Raw genomic sequence first — 19995 nt, 5'->3', positions numbered from 1 at the left:
AACTTAAAAAGCTGTCTAATGGCTTCACAAAACATGGAATTCAGTGCTAAAGTTGTATGGTTTGCTTTAAGAGCTGTGTGAGGATTCTTCACAAATATATTCCTCTAGAAAATTTACAGCATATGGGTTTGGAACTACATGAGTAAACAATGACATAACTTCCATTTTTGTATGAACTGGATGTGGAAGCCATAGATTACTGTGAAAGATGTAATGTTTACAATTAGGCTTAAAATCAAGATAAAAGTCATGCCCTCTTCCAGTCCTGCCTGATCGGATACATTAGAATTCAGCAGGAAGTCCCACATTTCAGCACACTGAATCTTGAGGCTCTGACAACCCGTGAACTTTTGCACACCTTCTCTGTGTTTTTGAAGAAAGAAAATCTTTTTATTCCATGGGTGTAAGATAGTGAGGTGACCTTTGGATCAGTGGCATTCTCTCTCCACAAAGCTTTTGAACTTCAGTAATGGAAGTGTCAGATGTTTTTTTCTGCTCTGCGGTAAAACAGAGCCGGCAGGGATGAGTCTTCAATCCCCCTGTACACACACCGTCCAAACTAACCAATGTTTTCATCGATTGTTCCCTTAGCTTGAATTAATTGTCTCTAGTCAGTAAATTATAACAGGGACTCATCAGAGAAAACAGCCTCCACTGGGCAGTAGCATCTGGGCTTTAGTACTATCATTTGCTGTATGTTCATGCATAATAAATATATGCATTGTGGTTATGCTTATTGACCGATGCGACAATTCCAAAACGGCCAATTAATCGGCCTAGCTGATACACTATATTGCCAAAAGTATTCGCTCACCCATCCAAATAATTGAATTCAGGTGTTCCAATCACTTCCATGGCCACCGGTGTACAAAATGAAGCACCTAAGCATGTAGACTGCTTCTACAAACATTTGTGAAAGAATGGGCCGCTCTCAGGAGCTCAGTGAATTCCAGCGTGGTACTGTGATAGGATGCCACCTGTGCAACAAGTCCAGTCATGAAATTTCCTCGCTACTAAATATTCCACAGTCAACTGTCAGTGGTATTATAACAAAGCGGAAGCGATTGGGAATGACAGCAACTCAGCCACGAAGTGGTAGGCCACGTAAAATGACAGAGCGGGGTCAGCGGATGCTGAAGCGCATAGTGCGCAGAGGTTGCCAACTTTCTGCAGAGTCAATTGCTACAGACCTCCAAAGTTCATGTGGCCTTCAGATTAGCTCAAGAACAGTGCGTAGAGAGCTTCATGGAATGGGTTTCCATGGCCAAGCAGCTGCATCCAAGCCATACATCACCAAGTGCAATGCAAAGCGTCGGATGCAGTGGTGTAAAGCACGCCACCACTGGACTCTAGAGCAGTGGAGACGCGTTCTCTGGAGTGACGAATCACGCTTCTCCATCTGGCAATCTGATGGATGAGTCTGGGTTTGGCGGTTGCCAGGAGAACGGTACTTGTCTGACTGCATTGTGCCAACTGTGAAGTTTGGTGGAGGGGGATTATGGTGTGGGGTTGTTTTTCAGGAGCTGGGCTTGGCCCCTTAGTTCCAGTGAAAGGAACTCTGAATGCTTCAGCATACCAAGAGATTTTGGACAACTCCATGCTCCCAACTTTGTGGGAACAGTTTGGGGATGGCCCCTTCCTGTTCCAACATGACTGCGCACCAGTGCACAAAGCAAGGTCCATAAAGACATGGATGAGCGAGTTTGGTGTGGAAGAACTTGACTGGCCTGCACAGAGGCCTGACCTCAACCCGATAGAGCACCTTTGGGATGAATTAGAGCGAAGACTGCGAGCCAGGCCTTCTCGTCCAACATCAGTGTCTGACCTCACAAATGCGCTTCTGGAAGAATGGTCAAAAATTCCCATAAACACACTCCTAAACCTTGTGGAAAGCCTTCCCAGAAGAGTTGAAGCTGTTATAGCTGCAAAGGGTGGGCCGACGTCATATTAAACTCTATGGATTAAGAATGGGATGTCACTTAAGTTCATATGCATCTAAAGGCAGATGAGCGAATACTTTTGGCAATATAGTGTATGTGTATAGATATTATTTGCATTTTTATTTTTATCAGACTTTGGGTTAGGCGCTGACTGATTTACGATGATTAAACATGGGCAAAAATCAGCCAATAATCAGCCTGGCCGATATATCTGCCCAGACCAGACTAGCCCAGACCAAGCTGTGACATGGGGAGGATGTGCCATTTAGGGTGTGTTCACACTTGGCAGGTTTGGTTTGATTAAAACGAACTCTGGTGCGATTGCTCTGTTAGTGCGGTTCATTTGAACAAGTGTGAACGCTGCCATCCGAACCTTGGTGCGCACCAAACAAGCGGACTGAGACCACCTGAATAGTGGGTCTCGGTCCACTTCTAAATGAACTCTGGTGCGGTTCGATTGATATATGAACACAACATGGACCAAAGACGTCTAAACGGACCAAAAACAGGAAGTAATTAGCCTAATACTGACCTCAAGCATACCTGGTTCTGCTCATCCTAGGAGCTAAGTTGCCCATTACAGTTCGGTACAGCGTCGGAACCGCCGTCAGCTGTCCTTGCAGCATATCTTCATTTCTGTGTGCAACGGAGGAATTCCTGGCGCTATTTTGACTCCTTTACACATTTTATTAGCTCTTTGTTTGTTCTCAGCTGGTAAAAATACCACCATATATACATATATAAATATAATGAGCGCATTTCGCCCAGCAGCCATATTGTTTTGGATGATCGGCAAGTTCTGTCAAAAAATATATGTAATAAAAGCTGTCCAATCAGGTTGTGACTTTTTCCTGATGCCTTTGGTTTTGTATCATTAGGTTCAGTGTTAAAAATGGCAGTGTGAACGCTAAGCGAACCAGGACTAAATGTATCATTTTCATTTTTTGGTCCGGACCAAGAGGACCAAGTGAACTGAACTACAAGTGTGAACACACCCTTAAAGCACGCAAAAATCTGTTCCACATTTCCAGTAATTCCAGACCCGGCATGTGTTTTTATGCTTTTACATTTTTTACTCATGAATCAGACTATGGGTTATGCGCTGACTGACTCAGTTATGTCATGTATTGTATATTTACTTCCATTTAAATTTTTTGACGTCCTTGTACTTCCTTTATTCTTTGGTTTCGATGCTTTTTCTCAGTCCATATGCATCCAGACTTCCATCTCTGTTCCCACTCCATCCAATAAATCCCTTATCCTTGTTTTTTTTTTCTGTATTTTCACACATATTTCACTGACAGCAGGCCACCGTTTGGTCCACTGCTCTCTTAGACGACTGTCAGGTTGTGTTGAGTAGGATGTGAAAGTGCTAAATGACTCTGTAACAGGCTGAATCAGAAGATTTAATGACAGGTAGTGAGGCTGCGCTGAAAGTTCTGGCCCATTCTCCGCCACCCCACGGGGGTCCGGTTCACAGGCCCACACTTGTGATGATGTCATTTCCATGCAGCAGTTTGTCAGGCACACTGTAAAAAGCCTACTTCTTCTGGAACAGTAAAAAAACCCTCTAAGCAAACGCAGTGAGTCACATTTCCTCTTCTGCACAAAGCAATTATACTTCATTTAGCTTGTTAAGTTGTGTAAAGATTCCCACACAAGACGCATCTCACCCTGAAATCAGTAAACCAAACACGGCTGCATGATGCTGAAAATGTCAACATGATGTTTTACTATTTTGTGGTTCATGTGTTTCAAGAATAGCATAATACATTAGATTATATACACACTACCGGTCAAAAGTTGTAAAACACTTGACCGAAATATTTCCCATGATCTTAAAAATCTTTTGATCTGAAGGTGTATGCTTAAATGTTTGAAATTAGTTTTGTAGACAAAAATATAATTGTGCCACAATATTAATTTATTTCATTATAAATCAAAAATGTAATAAAAAAAAAAAAAACAGTTTTTGAAATTGATGACTTGGACCAAATAATAAAGAAAAGCAGTATAGATGGGAACTCCTTCAATACTGTTTAAAAAGGATCCCAGGGTGATACCTCAAGAAGTTGGTTGAGAAAATGTCAAGAGTACATGTCTGCAAATTCTAGGCAAAGGGTGACTACTTTGAAGATGCTAAAATATAACACAGTTTTGATTTATTTTGAATTTTGTTTAGTCACAACATAATTCCCATAGTTCCATTTATGTTATTCCAGAGTTTTAATGACTTTACTATTATTCTAAAATGTGAAAAAAAAAAAAAAAAGCAAACAAAAAAAAAAAAACAATTATAATAAAGAATGAGTAAGTGTTTCAAAACTTTTGACCGGTAGTGTATTTGCACAGTGACCACGAAAAAAATATTTGGATGCTGAAGCCACACTTAAAAATTTACAAATGCCATTACATAAGAAAACTAAATATCAAACCTAGTGGCATGTGCAGTTTTCTTTGCTATTTTTGCAATTACTTTTTTTGGTGGATGTATCAAGTCAGTTCCACTCAGGTTCACACAGGTGTAATTTTTAACAATAGGCCAATATATATTGTTTTATAATTTGAAACCTAACTAGCTTCTTTTTTATGTTTTGCTTGTGAAGTGTGCTGTAAAAAAACAAAACAAAACAATGAAACAAAAATATTCAGAATTTTTAAGCATGGCTGTTTAGTAAAAAAACATAAAATAATAATAATTCAAAGGAATTTCAAAGGAAGGACATACCTGCTGTAGATTTTACATCCTCTCATCCTTGATTGTAATGAGTCCAGTTGTGGATTTTAATCCTGGTGAATTAGTCCCTGTTAATCCTTGATAACCTTTAATAAAGGTCATGCACAATGTCAGTTTAGAGTGACAGAAAGCAATGTCAGCACGCAATACTGGATTACTGGGTTGAAGATTATGTTCAAATTTGTTTAATGTTCTATTGTCACAGTATGCATTGATTGTGAAACAGAAACATTTTACATCAGTCAAGAAATCCCCCCAAAAACAATTTTTTATTGCATGGCAGTAATATCATACTTTTGTTGAAACAATGCAAATGTTGGCTACATGCATTGCAACACATAGTGATAAATGTAGCATTTTTTGCAGGATTCTTCCTTGATACGATTTGATTGGACGCTGTCTGTCAAACAAAAGAGGGTGGTCTCTAAACAATGCTGTGTTTGTTACCATGATACTGCTTATTCTGTCGGCATTAGTGTCCTGCAGGAACCCCACTCTGGAAGAGAATGATATAAACTCTTTTACACGTACACAAATCTGATTGGAGAACAATTGCAATGCCTCCCACTTGTGTCCCCCAATGTTTGGAAAGGTAAATTAAGCATTGACCTGAGTGAGTCACTCAAACTCAATCAAACTGCATTGTTTCACAGTACGTAAATAAACATTGTACTGAATATTACCGTATAGCCATATTTATATTTATATTGTGTTATACTGTGTATGACTGAGTTAATCTACGAATACAATAAAGAAATACTGTCTCTGAATAATTATTTTAGGACATAAACTTGGAGAATACCAGTTTTGTAGCAAAGTGGTTTAAAACCAGAGAGTCTGTAGTCTAACAAAACCTGTTTAAGCCCCAACAGAGTTAAACATTAGCAATGCTAATCATCCACAGAATCTTCTTTCCTGCATTGTGTTATGTTTTCAGTTATGTTTAGTTGACGAATAGTATTCAGGTGAGCTGTCAGGGTCGCTCTGTATCCATCTAGTACTGTGAAAAATTAGCAATGCAAATAGGCTAACATGTGTCTTCAGGTTAGTTAGTTTTTTTCTTTTAATATATTTTGATTATTTTAGTTCTGAAGGAGCTGTTTGTTAACCCTAAAATTGCTACTATGTGTGTGTGTGTGTGTGTGAGGGAGAGAGTCTCTTTGAATATTTATGTGGTAGCGCATAAGCAGTTTGTGGTTAGAACTGCGCTTGTCTAACTGTACACAGTACAAAGTGGGTTTGTGACTGTAGGGTGCATATATTGGCTCTGTTCCATACCTTAGTGATCTGCCTTGCTGTCTATTATCTACATAGGCAGCATCATAACCAAAACTTTACTGGCTATGATCAGTGATGGGTAACGTTACTTTTAAAAATAACTCATTAGAATATTGTGTTACTCCTTAAAAAAGTAACTTAATTAATAAAAAAGTTAATCTTTATGGAAAGTAAAGCATTACATTACTTTTGCGTTAGTTTTGCGTTACTTTTTTCTCACAGCCAATTTCTCTTCTGCTATGCTATGCATTCCATACAAATAAGCCATGCATTGCATGCAAGAGACATTACAGGTCATGCTAGCTACTGTACAACACTCATGTCACAACAACATAGTAAACAAACCGATATTTAGAAAGTAGGTCTTCACATCATATTTATAATAAAGAATCAATAACATGAATATACATGATTTGTTTTTCCATCAACATGGCAGCCAATATGAATAATGAAGAATTACCACTGCCTTGCCTGAAGCAGCAAAGTCCAACACTTGAACCTGCATCATATTGCCATCATGTGCTGTGCCCATTGACAATATCAGAGTCAACTTAAGATGTTTTTCAAATGTCAGGATAAAATTCAGTGGGGAATGCCAGCCTAACATGTTCAAGGTATGTGTCTGATAATAAAAGAATATTTTTCACTTAAGTCATCTCAGTGCACGCTTGTTTTGAGTTGATCCATGGTGCGTACAGACGCCACTCGTTGATCGCATACATCTTCAAAGGCACAACTTGAATGGAATTGTTTTTAATGCTACCAAAATGTCATAAAAACGGTTTGTTTCAAGAATCAAACTACTTGTTTATTATAAAACATGTAGAATCTTTTTAGAAACTAAGGCATTTTCTCTGCGTACACAATCGATGTAGAACGTTGCTCGGAGCCACTGATCCAGAGTCAGCTTTTCTCAACCCATTCTTCCAAGTTATGGGAGTAGTAGTACACGGAGCAGTTCGGCTGCATAAGTCAGTGAATTGAGCGAGTATTTCCCCCTGTGTATCATATCGTGGCCAGTGGAAGACTAGTTTTATAATCCCTCTGCCTAAACGTGTTTGCTGATTTTTTTAATGCAGTGTGTATTAACACATGAATCAATCGCGTTTCACTCAGCCGAATGTTGAACTCATATTACGCTAAAACACACAATTTTCTTGGCTTGTATAGCTAATGCGCATGCATGCTAGCAAGTTGATTGACAGGCAATGTCTGTATCTAAAAGGGGATTGGCTCTTTTACCTGCAAAGTGGGACTTCCTTTCTACATTCATTGACTGTTGGGTGCTAGAGCTTCTTGGTTGGGCATTCCAGTATCTCCCATTCATTTAAACAGAAGTGACTTAAATAGAATCCTCCCCGAAGTTTGCATTAAACCTAATTTCTCACAATACAGGGAATGTAGAGGTGTACAAAAGCAACGCGTTACTTCATTTAAAAAGTAGATCTGATATTATGGTCTAAAATAAAATAAAAATATTGCGTTAATTTACTCATTACTCAAAAAAAGTAATCTGATTACTTGTAACGCATCACACCCAACACTGGCTATGATGTCTAAAAATGCTGTCTAGGTAGGCAACTCACAAGGGTTTTGGCACAGAGCATGTGTCCTTTTGCATGCAGGTACAAATATAGTCTGTGATGGTATATATGGTTGTGGTGGTGAGTGAGTGAACTAGCATGTACTATGTGTGTGTGTGTGTTTGTGTGTGTGTGTGTGTGTGTGTGTGTGTGTGTGTGGTGAGATAGTGCTGGAATGGTGATGGAGGGTCAGGGAGCTCTGAAACATCAGGCCTCGCAACCGTCGGCTAATTTTAGCCCTGCTGCACTGTACACTGCTACAGTATCTCTAACAAGGTAGATTAATAGAGTTACAGAAGCCTCTACTGTATCACTGCAGCTGGAGCCCATTCCCAGAGACAGCAGTGGGAGGAGAGAGACTGAGAGAATGAGCGTGGAGATACAGAAGGAGGTCAAGAGGACGAAGACAAATTGAGAAGAAAACATGAGAAAGAGAGTATGGAGTCAGAGGGTGATAGATAGCCCTTACAAAAAATACCATGGTAGCCATAGTTTTTGCCAACACAAACAATAATTTAGCAAAAGATACCATGTTATTACCATGTTTTTAAACAAGGTATCATGGTAATACCATATTTTGCTAGAAACGTACCCTGTACCACGGCAAAACTGTGGTTCCCTTATGACTCAGTACACTTGACATTGCGTACTAACGCATATGTGGATTGTCCTTCCACACGACCTAATTGAAACCTCTCTACAATAACGGCAATATTCTAATATTGGCTATAGTATTTGAGCCCCGCATTTGGTGCGCAAACACAATTCCTCAGAATTTTCTTCCTACAAGACAGTGATTTATCTCTTGTCTAGAAGCCCTCTACTGCTTCGCCATTGACTACACAAGTCAGCGGGCGGGATCTTCACGGCAACGACAAGACTCTCCGCTTCCCTGCATTGTTCCGGCGAACATCACTCGCCTCACCGCTTGACGCTTCGCTGGTGAACGGGCTGCTTCAGCATCCTGATTCCCCGCAGTGCTTTGACAGGAGTTGTGTATCCTTATAAAGCAATTGTATATTGTATATTGTGTGTGTATATATATATATATATATATATATATATATATATATATATATATATATATATATATATATATATATATACACCTATCAGCCACAACATTAAAACCACATGTCTAATATTGTGTAGGTCCCCCTCGTGCCGCCAAAACCGCACCAACCCGAATCTCAGAATAGCATTCTGAGAAGATATTCTTCTCACCACAATTGTACAGAGTGGTTATCTGAGTTACCATAGACTTTGTCAGTTTGAACCAGTCTGGCCATTCTCTGTTGACCTCTCTCATCAACAAGGCATTTTCATCCAGAGAACTGCCGCTCACTGGATGTTTTTTGTTTTTGTTTTTGGCAGCATTCGGAGTACATTCTAGACTGTTGTGTTTGAAAATACTCAAACCAGCCCATCTGGCACCAACAATCATCCATGCGATTATCTGGCAGTGCAGTGCATAAAATCATGTAGATACAGGTCAGGAGCTTCAGTTAATGTTCACATCAACCATCAGAATGGGGAAAAATGTGATCTCAGTGATTTGTACCGTGACATGATTGTTGGTGTCAGATGGGCTGATTTGAGTATTTCTGTAACTGCTGATCTCCTGGGATTTTCACGCACAACAGTCTCTAGAATTTACTATATACATATAATCTAAAAGAGTCGCTTACGTGTTCGCATCTTTTTAAAGATGTCGTTCCGTAAGTGTTCCTTGTGCGAGAGGCACATCCCGCCATCAGATCAGCATGAGCTGCATTCTCTGTCTGGGCTGCACCCACGCAGCTCTCATGGAGACAAACTGCCCTCACTGGGAGAGCATGAGTCTCAAGACACTGCGCTCGCGAATCGCCCTCGTTCTGAGGGACGATTCAGCCTCCCGCGCCCTCCCACCCGCCTTTTCTGTGATACCCGAGGGATCCCACGAGGAGGCATGGCGGGGCCGCGAGGTCGAACAGGATGAATTTGAGGAGGACCTTGTGCCGGCACACGCCCCGCGAGCCCCTCAATCTCCATCCACGCGTCTATATCCTGTCAAAATCCCTCTTTGAAGTACTTTTGACTATGTAAATATAAAGGTACTTTAAATGAATACGATAATCATTCAGTACCATTGTATATCATGGTATAATAAAGTACCATGGAATTACCATGTTTTTGCACATGGTACCATGGTAATACTATATTTTAATAGACACATACCATGGTAATAATGTGTGTGTGTGTGTGTGTTTTTACATGTGCCATAGCGATACCATAGTACTGTTTGAAATAACTTGGTACATCAATATGGTAATCATTCAGTACCACTGTATGACATGGTATATAAGTATTACCATCTGATACCATCACTATACAATGATAACGATTATTTGGTTACGGAATATACCATAGATACTACAGTATATTTACTACTGTAAATTTGCAATAAATTAATCTCCTTCGAACAGTGTACAAAGATTTCAGAATCCTTCTGTCATTTCATTTACTTTTTTCGATTATAGTGGTGGTTTAAGACCCCATGAAATCTTCTGACGAGCACAGTCTTCTTTTCTGTGTTGACATTTCTGACATATTGAAGGTCCCTTTTTCTAAAAAAAAAAAATCAAATAAAATTGCCGAGCTGAGTTTTAAATGACATATCTACAGTATATATGGCAGAAATAGTAAGACTAGCATGATAGTATTCCATTCTGACTCGATTTGCTACTTGCTAGTCAGTTGCTGGTGGTATTAGGGGGAGGGACATTCTCATTCTAGAGAGCATTTAATTGGACCAAAATCTGTGTAGTGCAGGATGAGTCATCAACATTTTATATCTGTTTTCCTGGAAGAGAAAGACTGTGGGCTGCGACTGCTCTATGACTATCAATAGGTCATGGTTTAATTTTCAATTATTATTATGTTTATATTTAAACTTGTATTTGTCAGGGGGCTTGGGTAGCTCAGCGAATAAAGACGCTGACTACCACCCCTGGAGTCACAAGTTCGAATCCAGGGCGTGCTGAGTGACTCTAGCCAGGTCTCCTAAGCAACCAAATTGGCCTGGTTGTTAGTGAGGGTAGAGTCACATGGAGTAACCTCCTCGTGGTTGCTATAATGTTGTTCTCGCTCTCGGTAGGGCACGTGGCGAGTTGTGCGTGGATGCCGTGAAGAATAGCGTGAAGCCTCCACACACGCTATGTCTCCGCGCTAAAGCGCTCAAGAAGCCACGTGATAAGATGCGCAGATTGACGGTCTCAGACACGGAGGCAACTGAAATTCGTCCTCCACCACCCGGATTGACACGGAGTCACTACACCACCATGAGGACTTTGGAATTGGGCATTCCAAATTGAGGAGAAAAGAGGAGAAAAAAATAAAATAAAAGGTTTTTGTATTGGTGATCTAATTTGTGTTGGTATTTTTCCACCTGTTGTCAAAGAGCGATTTTTAAGTCAGTGCAAAAGGTGCTGGTGGAAGTTGAAGAGGGTAAAATGTTTGGATTTGGTATAGTTTTTTGACCAGTTATTTTGATTATGTTTTCGTTTTGTTTGAAGTGTAATTTGAATTTAGACATATGTTTGGTGTAAATCTTTCGTGTTTCAATAAATTAATTACATTTTTCAAAATCGACCGGTAGAAGTGAAGTGCATTCTGATTCAATCATTGTCAATACTAGACATGATTTGTTTGTCAGTAGATGAAAATGATTAATAATACTTACATTTTCTATAATATAATGGAGCCTACATCCATATCCTTAAACACATTTTCCATGCATATACTGTAAAAGGAGCATGTCACATTCAACAAGGAAGCAGTTAATGCACAAAATAATGTAAGTCCATATTTCTATTCTTCTAATTCACTGCATACAGTCAATTTACACTACCAACTTCTTATAAATGTGCTGTCTTTGCTTATATCACTGGTGCTTGAGGGAATGGACTACTACATAATAGGACGCAGACGCTGCAATAACCAGAGAAGAACCTCCAAATTAAATTGCACTTGATCCAGCCCATTAGCGCCTTGCGTGCACGATTTCGCCAAACCCACTTGCACTTAGACTTAGCGCATGGTCGCGCGAAAATACCAAAACTTCATGGCCATGTCCACTGACTTTGCACTTATGACTTATGGCATAGTGCTGCGCTTAGCGATAGTTCTCTTAAAATAGGGTCCTGTAAATTTTAAACATGTATATTTGCTAAAAGCCTCAAAGCTCTTAAACAGTGATTAAAAAAAGACACAAAACTTTCATTTTGATTTCATGGCCTCTTTAATACAAGTTTTCTATGAAAATGTACAGTTTTATTATAGTAACAATAATGGACAGAAATAAAGAGCATGCTTCTGTTTGTATTCATCTGGAAGACCTTGGCTTCGGTATGTACTGCTCTCATAAGTCTAATCAGACTTCCCATGGGAACCGGTGCACAATGGAACACAACTTACAAACCCGCTGAGGTTTATACAGTCGGGACTGACAGCATCATCACAACAGTGGAGGAATGTAACCACGGCTTGATACACAATCAAATCATAAACTAGAGGAATCTGCCTCCAAATAACACTGGAAGCAGAGAGATAAACAGATAAACAAGCGAGATTGAGAGTGAGCTGAAGAATAATTGATAGTAAGTAAGTGTATAGTGCCTGAGGCCTGATCTGGCATTCTCCTCTCTCTACGCTTGACTCAGCTGTCCATGTTCTCTTTGCCTCCTTATTATAATCATTTGCTTTTTTCTTGTCCTCCTACTCCAATAGGTCTGTCCATTTGCTGCTTTAAAAGTAACATTAATCACACTTTACATTAAAGGTAAATTTTTTCCTTATTAAAATGTTTAACCCCTAAAGAAATGATGAATTAGAAATATATTGACAATCATGTGAAGACACTGTATATGTTGGATCACCTCACGGGGGCTGCCATGTACTACTCGCTTTTCTGTGTAACCCACAAATTATCAAACACTTTTGCTCACAGAAAATAAATGTAATAAATAAAGGTGCAAAAAAAAAAAAAAAAAAGTGCAATTAATGTAACTTGAATGCAAGGTAAATTATTACCAAAACATCAATGCTTCACATCAGTGCTTTAGTTGTTCACAGTAATGAAGCCATTAGCCCTGTATAATTAATATTGCTGAATGCCTTGAATGGCTCATGTGTTCGATCTTTAGAAAATACACGACTTCCTGTGTCCATGGCAGTGCCTGGTTGTGGTTATCTGACGCTGGTGGCTTGATCTTTTAAGTGCTGTTTGTCCTACCACCAATATCCTTGAGTATCAATTATCTCTACTGTATGTCATTGGTTAGTATTCATATAGAGCCTGACCTCTACATGACATACATGTAGTGTAAGTTATCAGTGTGCAAGCCTGAGGGAAATTTGTAAAAAAAAAAAAAATTGTATTTATACAGTATACAATTATGTAGACTCTGAAATAAATTAAAGGGGTAGTTCACCCAAAAAAATTTAAATTCTTCACCCTTATGTCATTCTAATCATGTATGACTTACTTTCTTAATCCACAATAATTATTTCGTTGAAATTAAGTTCATTTTTAATAAGATTGAACTATATTTTTTTTAACTAAATTTATTTTGTAATATTGATTACAATATAGTTAGCATTTTCATTTAGTCTCTCCGCCATCTTGGATGAAAATGCGCAACTTTCTTCTTTGGAAGACAAAAGCAGATGTTAGATAGAATGTTCGAGAATGACAGCTTCAGTCCCCATTCACTTTCATTGTACAGGACAGACCAGCATTAACATTCTCTTGTTAATTCTCCTTGTGTTCCACAGACAAAAGAAAGTCAAGCAGGTTTGGAACAACATAAGGGTGTGTAAATGATTACAGAAAACAGGATTTTATTTTGGGTTGAACTACACCTTTTAAACATATTATTTGATTGTATGGTGAAATAGATATTGCAATTTAGCAAACTCTTTTATCCTAGGTTTGGTCCAACCTGTGGTTAATTGCTGTGTTCAAGGGTACAGTGGGGATAAAATGGGATTGTGATCTTAGTAACTTTCCAGTTTCTGAATCACCTCCATCTATACATTTCACCAGAGGACCAAAATGTAGTTGCTTAGCAACTTAAAACTTTAACTATTAGTTAAACACAGTTCACAGGGGAACTTGGTGAATGCATTTGTGGGTATTGGCTTTTGATTGGATTGTTTTACTGTCACTGAGGGTCTTTCCCATATCAGCAGTTTCCTGAGATTGTGTATCTGTCCCATGAGGTGTATTTACAAGGACTGGAAAAACCAATATGTATACAGTGCTAGTTACATGTAGATAGCATACACACCTCAGGCTGTGTTTTTGAAGTGTTTTGATGGCTTTAAATGAGAGTTGTTGCTCACAGGTTTTACTTCAAAAGACAATTTAGAGTTTACTGTGCAATTTTATTTAATTTTCCGCCAAATCTTAAATCTGATCTGTGTAACTTCTTTCACCAAACGGATATATATATATATATATATATCAGAAATAATGATTGTTTTGAAACGGGTTTTCGCAAACAATCTCTCTGTCTGACATTAGCCGAACAAACGGATAGTCCCGCCCCAAACTCACATCATTGGTTGAGTCAGTGTTGCAGAATTGGGTCACTCAACAAACTTTTTGCAATTCCATTTGGTGCCAGTATTGCCCAGAAATGACACACTTAACCTTTAAAGACAACATTAACTGGATTTTTTTAACTTCCATAATGTCACATTTTTCCAACTGGGTGAAACTTGTTAGGATATGTGGTAACACTTTACAATAAGGTTCCATTTGTTAACATTAGTTAATGCATTAGGTATAATGAACTAACAATGAACAATATATATTTACAGCATGTATTAATCTTTATATAAATTTTGCACACTCAAAATATCATCTTGTGCGTGCACAATTGTGGCACAAATATAACTCCACATAGAAACAAATAATTTCTAAGTCTAAGGATGTAAAGAGCTCATGACAACAGAGTTGTCATCTCCGATTACATTAATTTCGACACAGCATGAACCCAGCACATGTTTACTGTCATTTTGAAGTTACTTATTGAAGAAATTTAAAATATTTAGAGAAAGTTTCTACTAAATAATTTTCTTATGCAATGATCAAATGATCATTTTACCCTGATCCAATATTCAGCTTGGCCTAAATTCATTTAATTGGTCAATAGCACCCTCCATTTTCAGTATTTTGACACAAGAAGGCAAATGAAACTGAATTTTATTAACCAGTATTTTTGTCTCATTTTCCAGTAAAAATATCTAAACATCCTTAAAACCAGAAAAATTTACTGGTAACACTTTTTTCAATATGGTTCCATTCGTTAACATTATTTAATGCATTAGAAATCATGAACTAACAATGAACAATATTTGTTAATATTAGTTAATAAAAATTGAATTGTTCATTGTTAGTTCATTTTAGTTCATAGTGCATTAACTAATGTTAACATATCACATTTTTTATTTAAAAATGTATTACTATATGTCAAAATAACACTAACCAAGACTAATAAATGCTGTAAAAGTAATGTTTATTGTTAGTTTATATTAACTAATGTTGTTAACTAATGAAACCTTATTATAAAATGTTACCGGATATGTTTTATTGGTTAATAATATATTTCATTTTTTACCCATGCAGCCTTGATTAGTTCAGTAAAAAGTGATTTCAGAAGCAAGTACCATATTTTAAATAAATTACACAAAACACCAAAGACATTTATTAAGAAAGTAAATGGGGTAAATCATAATTTAATGTTGTATGAACTCGGGTGAAAGTGTCAAGGTAATATGAGTTAATGATAATGTTTTCTTATTAGCAAAACTACAAACCACAAAAATGTGCCTGTAACAAAAGAAATACAACTCTTTCCATTTCAGCAGGAATATTATATTGCATATTTATCCTACTACAAGTGTCAAACTATAAGCAAAAGATAGCCTACAATTTCAAAAGTCTGTTCTGTTAATCCACAATGACACTTCAGCGTCTGTAAATCAAAAATAGTAAATCAAAAATAGTGTGCGGTCTCATGTGGGTTTTGTCGAGTAAAAAATTAATTTAACCCATCATTGCAGCGTGCAGTCCCATACCATTAAAACGCCATCAAATTCACACATTAGTGATTCCAGCCATTTGTGGAGAGCTAAAGCAATCCTATCGACTTAAAAATAGATAACAATTACCTCCTGCTTACCTTAATTTGGCAGGGGAAATATCCCTGCAATACGGGGTTTATCATGCAAAACCAGTGCCCACTGGAGCTGGGAAAAAACATTAGTCGAGATCTCTCTGGGAAGTATTGAGTTTCTTCGGCCAGGGGTACATAATAAAATAACCTGGTTGGGATAGAATAGAAACGAAGAGATGTGTGAATTAATGTTTTTTTTTTTTTATGTAAATGAGGGCTGGCTGAATTAGCGAGGTGCCCACAGAGCGGTTCAGGAGAGAAGATCGTTTTTGTTTTGTAGGCAGTGTTGTTGAAACTTTTTATCCTGTGCCTTTCGCTAACGATGGCGAGCATATTCCATTATAATGCAAGCTTGTCTGATTAACACAATTGGTTTGGTCACTATTCATGTCAAGCGAAACCGGCTAATTCTCCAAATGATTAACCTGGCAGAGATGATGTTAAAAGTGAGTGGGATTTCACCTGCAATTGTAACTGACATTTAATTGCATTTATAGGCTTTAGTAATTATGATTTTACTCATCATGATTGGAAATGTCTAATATGATGTTTCATGGCGACAGACATCACACTGTGAATTTGGCAACATTATGTCAAAAGTTCTTTAGCTGCAATCGGTCTGTATTTACAGAAATATGAACCACTGCCCCCAGTGGTCAAAGCTGGAAGTGTTGTTGAATGTGTGTGTAAAGGAGGAGGCGAGAAGCAGCTTTCCTTGTTTAGGTAAGGATTTATTTTCTGCGTCTGTAGCACAATTTACAGTCTCACAGTCTTTGCGTTATCCACTAAGTTAATCTCCGATCGCACACCGCTACACAAAATAAACTCTCATCATTTGTAATAATAACACTCTTTGTTTCATTCCGGTCTGTGGTGCCCAGGCTCTCTCTCTTATATTTGCGGTGTGTCTCTATTTATGCCGGTCTCCCCGTGCTCACTGAAATTAGAGACAGGTGTTAGACATAATTTAGCTCAGGTGTAAGCGCCCTTACCGCTTTCTCTCTCTCCGGAGAGATGCTTGACCACACCCCCGCTGCCACAGTGTGGGAATGTGTGAGGATGTGAGAGCTCGTTTCCAGGTGAAATGTCCACAGTGTTGCGTCAAAAGCGAGTTGCATTTTTAGTTGTATATTATGTAATAAAGTTGACAGAAATGCATATTGTATTAACCCTACCACCTAACCCAAACCACAATCCTAAACGTCATCGTCAGTGGGGTAAAAATAAAATTTTAGAGCGAAAATGCAACCTTCAAATCACACTAACCATTATTTATTTGATCACGATTACTTCCTGGTCTCACAGGACCAGAACGATAAAGAAAAATGCAATGATGCTTGAATAGATGCAAAATGTCTGATAGGGGATGGCGCTTGTGAGTAATTCGGCTGAATGTGGTTGATTTCAGGGTACATTAACTTTCTGAGGCAGCATGTCGATTCCTTGCGTGATCATGTTGATGACGACAGCTTGCATGGGTAATCAACACGTACTTTAAAAAAAAAAAATACAAAAATTATGTAAAAATCGAATCCCATTTAGATGTATCCATGACGTCTGTTCAATGTGTTTTTTTCACAATATGTCACCGAGACATCCCAATCGAATGTTGAAACGACATTCAACGAATGTTTATGCGACATTCAATATATAGATTGCATATGTATCCTTTTTAAGATGTGTTTAAAATTATTGTAGACCAATAAAACGTTTAAAACAGACCGCAAAGCTTTCCATATGATGCACTCTCACAGACATCCAAAAGACGTGCATGTGGCATTAGACTGCATGTGTACTGAATACTTCATCATCTTTAAAGGAATATAAAGAATATTTGTAAATGGCACTCTCTTAGTTATTTTTTGTGATTAATTTGTCTGAAAAGTTTAGTTAAGTCTGAGTTTGAAGTGCAAGAATGTTAATTATATAAGAACCCCAGTCATGAGTCTCATACGGTCTAATACACAGAATAAATAGCAAATGGCACACACACAAAAACACATAGTCCCTTCCTTCCCTATCCATTTCTCTGCATTATTTCACTTAATTTAAAATTGCTATTTGCTTTCGCCTTGCCAAGCCTGAATTGATTTTTTTAGGAATTCAAAGCCTGTTTTCACCCCTCTCTGTCTCTGTTGTGCCAACTCACAATGTAGTTTGCGTATGACTAATCGGCTGCTGTGTTTATATGTAATCTCATATCATTTGAGGCCATGTCCCTAGTTTTGTCTCTCTCTCTCTCTCTCTCTCTCTCTCTCTCTCTCTCTCTCTCTCTCTCTCTCTCTCTCTCTCTCTCTCATTTCTTCAGTCTCTCTTGGCTTCTGGCTATATTGCTCCCCTGAGTACTCAAAACACATGCTAGTATCCCAGCATTTTGCTAAGACAGATGGGGCTCTTGCAGTAGGTGTAGCAATACCTAATATTTCACATACGTATTTGCATTTGGGCGGTATTTTCCAACAAAATGTCACTCTAACTCAGTGATTTTAACGCAGAACTATTCTGATAGTGTAGCAGACAGCAGGGATGAAATAATGCTTAATGCAAATAATAAAATGCAACCAATCACATAATGATACATAGTTAAGGTATCAAAATAAATAAGCTTATCTACTTATAATAGGGAGGAGAAAATCCTTTGCATATCTTTCATTCTTGACGTAAAAGGCTGTGAGTCCAATCAAACTTTATGTATTTTGGCACATCTGCCACTTTATACAATTATTTTTAAGCTGAAGCATGTAATTTCCTACCTGGTCTCATAGAAACATATTACTGTTAGTGCTGTCAGTGGATTAAAGTTTTTAATCGCGATTAACCGCATAAATTGTTTTTTAGTTAGTCACGATTAATCGCAGATTTTGAAAGTGCTGAAATTTTACATTATATGTACTTATTTTCCTGTCAAAATGCATTTATTTCCATTTTAGGAAAGAAAACAAAACAATATGTAACAATATATTGCTTACTTAACTTTTCCAAACAAAGCCTTCCACAGTATGAATTTAGAAATGCACTAAAATATCATCAATTCAAGTAACATTAAATGTTTCCCAAAGTCTAAGTGGGACTAACTGAAAGAACTAGTTCCCACATAGGTTGTATTTTCATTGCAGTGGGCATTAAATCTCTTAAACTCTCATCCTCCACAATATTAAGCTGCGTTCATGATTCGCGTCAGAGCATCAACGCCAGCGTCGAGCACTGCTTTGAACTCAACATGAAAAGCTAGGCTCCTTTTGTAGAAGGGCTCTGGTGTGTGTTGTTTGTGGTGTGTCCGTCAGTGTAATGACTCCGGGCAGACACATTACAAAGGTTCCGCCCTTCAAATAAGAGTTTATGCTGTATTAATTGTAAATGTGTTAATTTAGATTAAGAAAAATTAACGCATTAAACTTTTTAAATTAATCGCATGCATTAACGCGTACATTCTGACAGCTCTAGTTACTATACATAAATTTTTGCTTAGTAATTTTTACATGGCTCATTGTACATTTCCTGGTGAAATGAACACTAGTGGTGCTAAAACAACGACATTTATTTTCTTTCGCACAAATCATGTGTAAAAGGTCAGATTATAAGTTAATAAACACTTTCGGCTCTGTTTCTTATACAATGCTATCTTATTACATCAAAATACTTACTGTAGCGCACAACTTGTAAGGTGATACATTTTAACATTTGCATTTACACTACATTTACAAGCTTATTTGAGTGCAATCAAACTGCACAGCAGCTTAACTGACTGAAGTACAAGTCCCGAAGGCATGCAAGTTCACATATGAGCCAAAAGTGTCATAGAAGCACCACAAAATTATGTGGCTGCTTCATCAATTGCATTTTTCATCTGTCATTTGGTTTTCCTGACACTATCGGCTAGGTTTAGGTTTAAGGTTTAGGGTAGGGAGGTAGGTAGGTTTTGTTGATTTAAAACTCATAAGATCATTAACCTTAAAAACTCATTGTCTTTTTTTTTTTTTATTTAATTCGCTTTTAAGGCCACTCAGTGGACATTTCACCTTGTAACCGCCACGATATGTCACCTAAGTCATGTTTACTTTTTTTCTTTTTTTTTTTCTCATGTGATTAGGCTGGTAATTTCTGCACCACAAATAGAACTGCAAAAAATAAATAAATAAATATTAAATACATTTCCAAATAGATAGTCCCACCGCAAACTCACGCCACTGGTTGAGCTAGTTTTGCTATGTCAGGCTGGTTGGTATGCTTAAACT

At 37.8% G+C, this 19995-nt stretch overlaps 1 protein-coding gene across 2 annotated transcripts in view; it reads left to right on the top strand.

Moving 5' to 3' along the window:
• Positions 1–19995, top strand: part of LOC127428448 (potassium/sodium hyperpolarization-activated cyclic nucleotide-gated channel 1) — a 152634-nt gene that overhangs the window by 54971 nt on the left and 77668 nt on the right. The gene's annotated exons all lie outside the window — the stretch shown is intronic.

This window comes from Myxocyprinus asiaticus, chromosome 38 (assembly GCF_019703515.2).
Source record: "Myxocyprinus asiaticus isolate MX2 ecotype Aquarium Trade chromosome 38, UBuf_Myxa_2, whole genome shotgun sequence".
Taxonomy (NCBI): domain Eukaryota; kingdom Metazoa; phylum Chordata; class Actinopteri; order Cypriniformes; family Catostomidae; genus Myxocyprinus; species Myxocyprinus asiaticus.
Note: the sequence above shows the minus strand (reverse complement) of the source record. Positions and strands in the feature narration are given on the sequence as shown.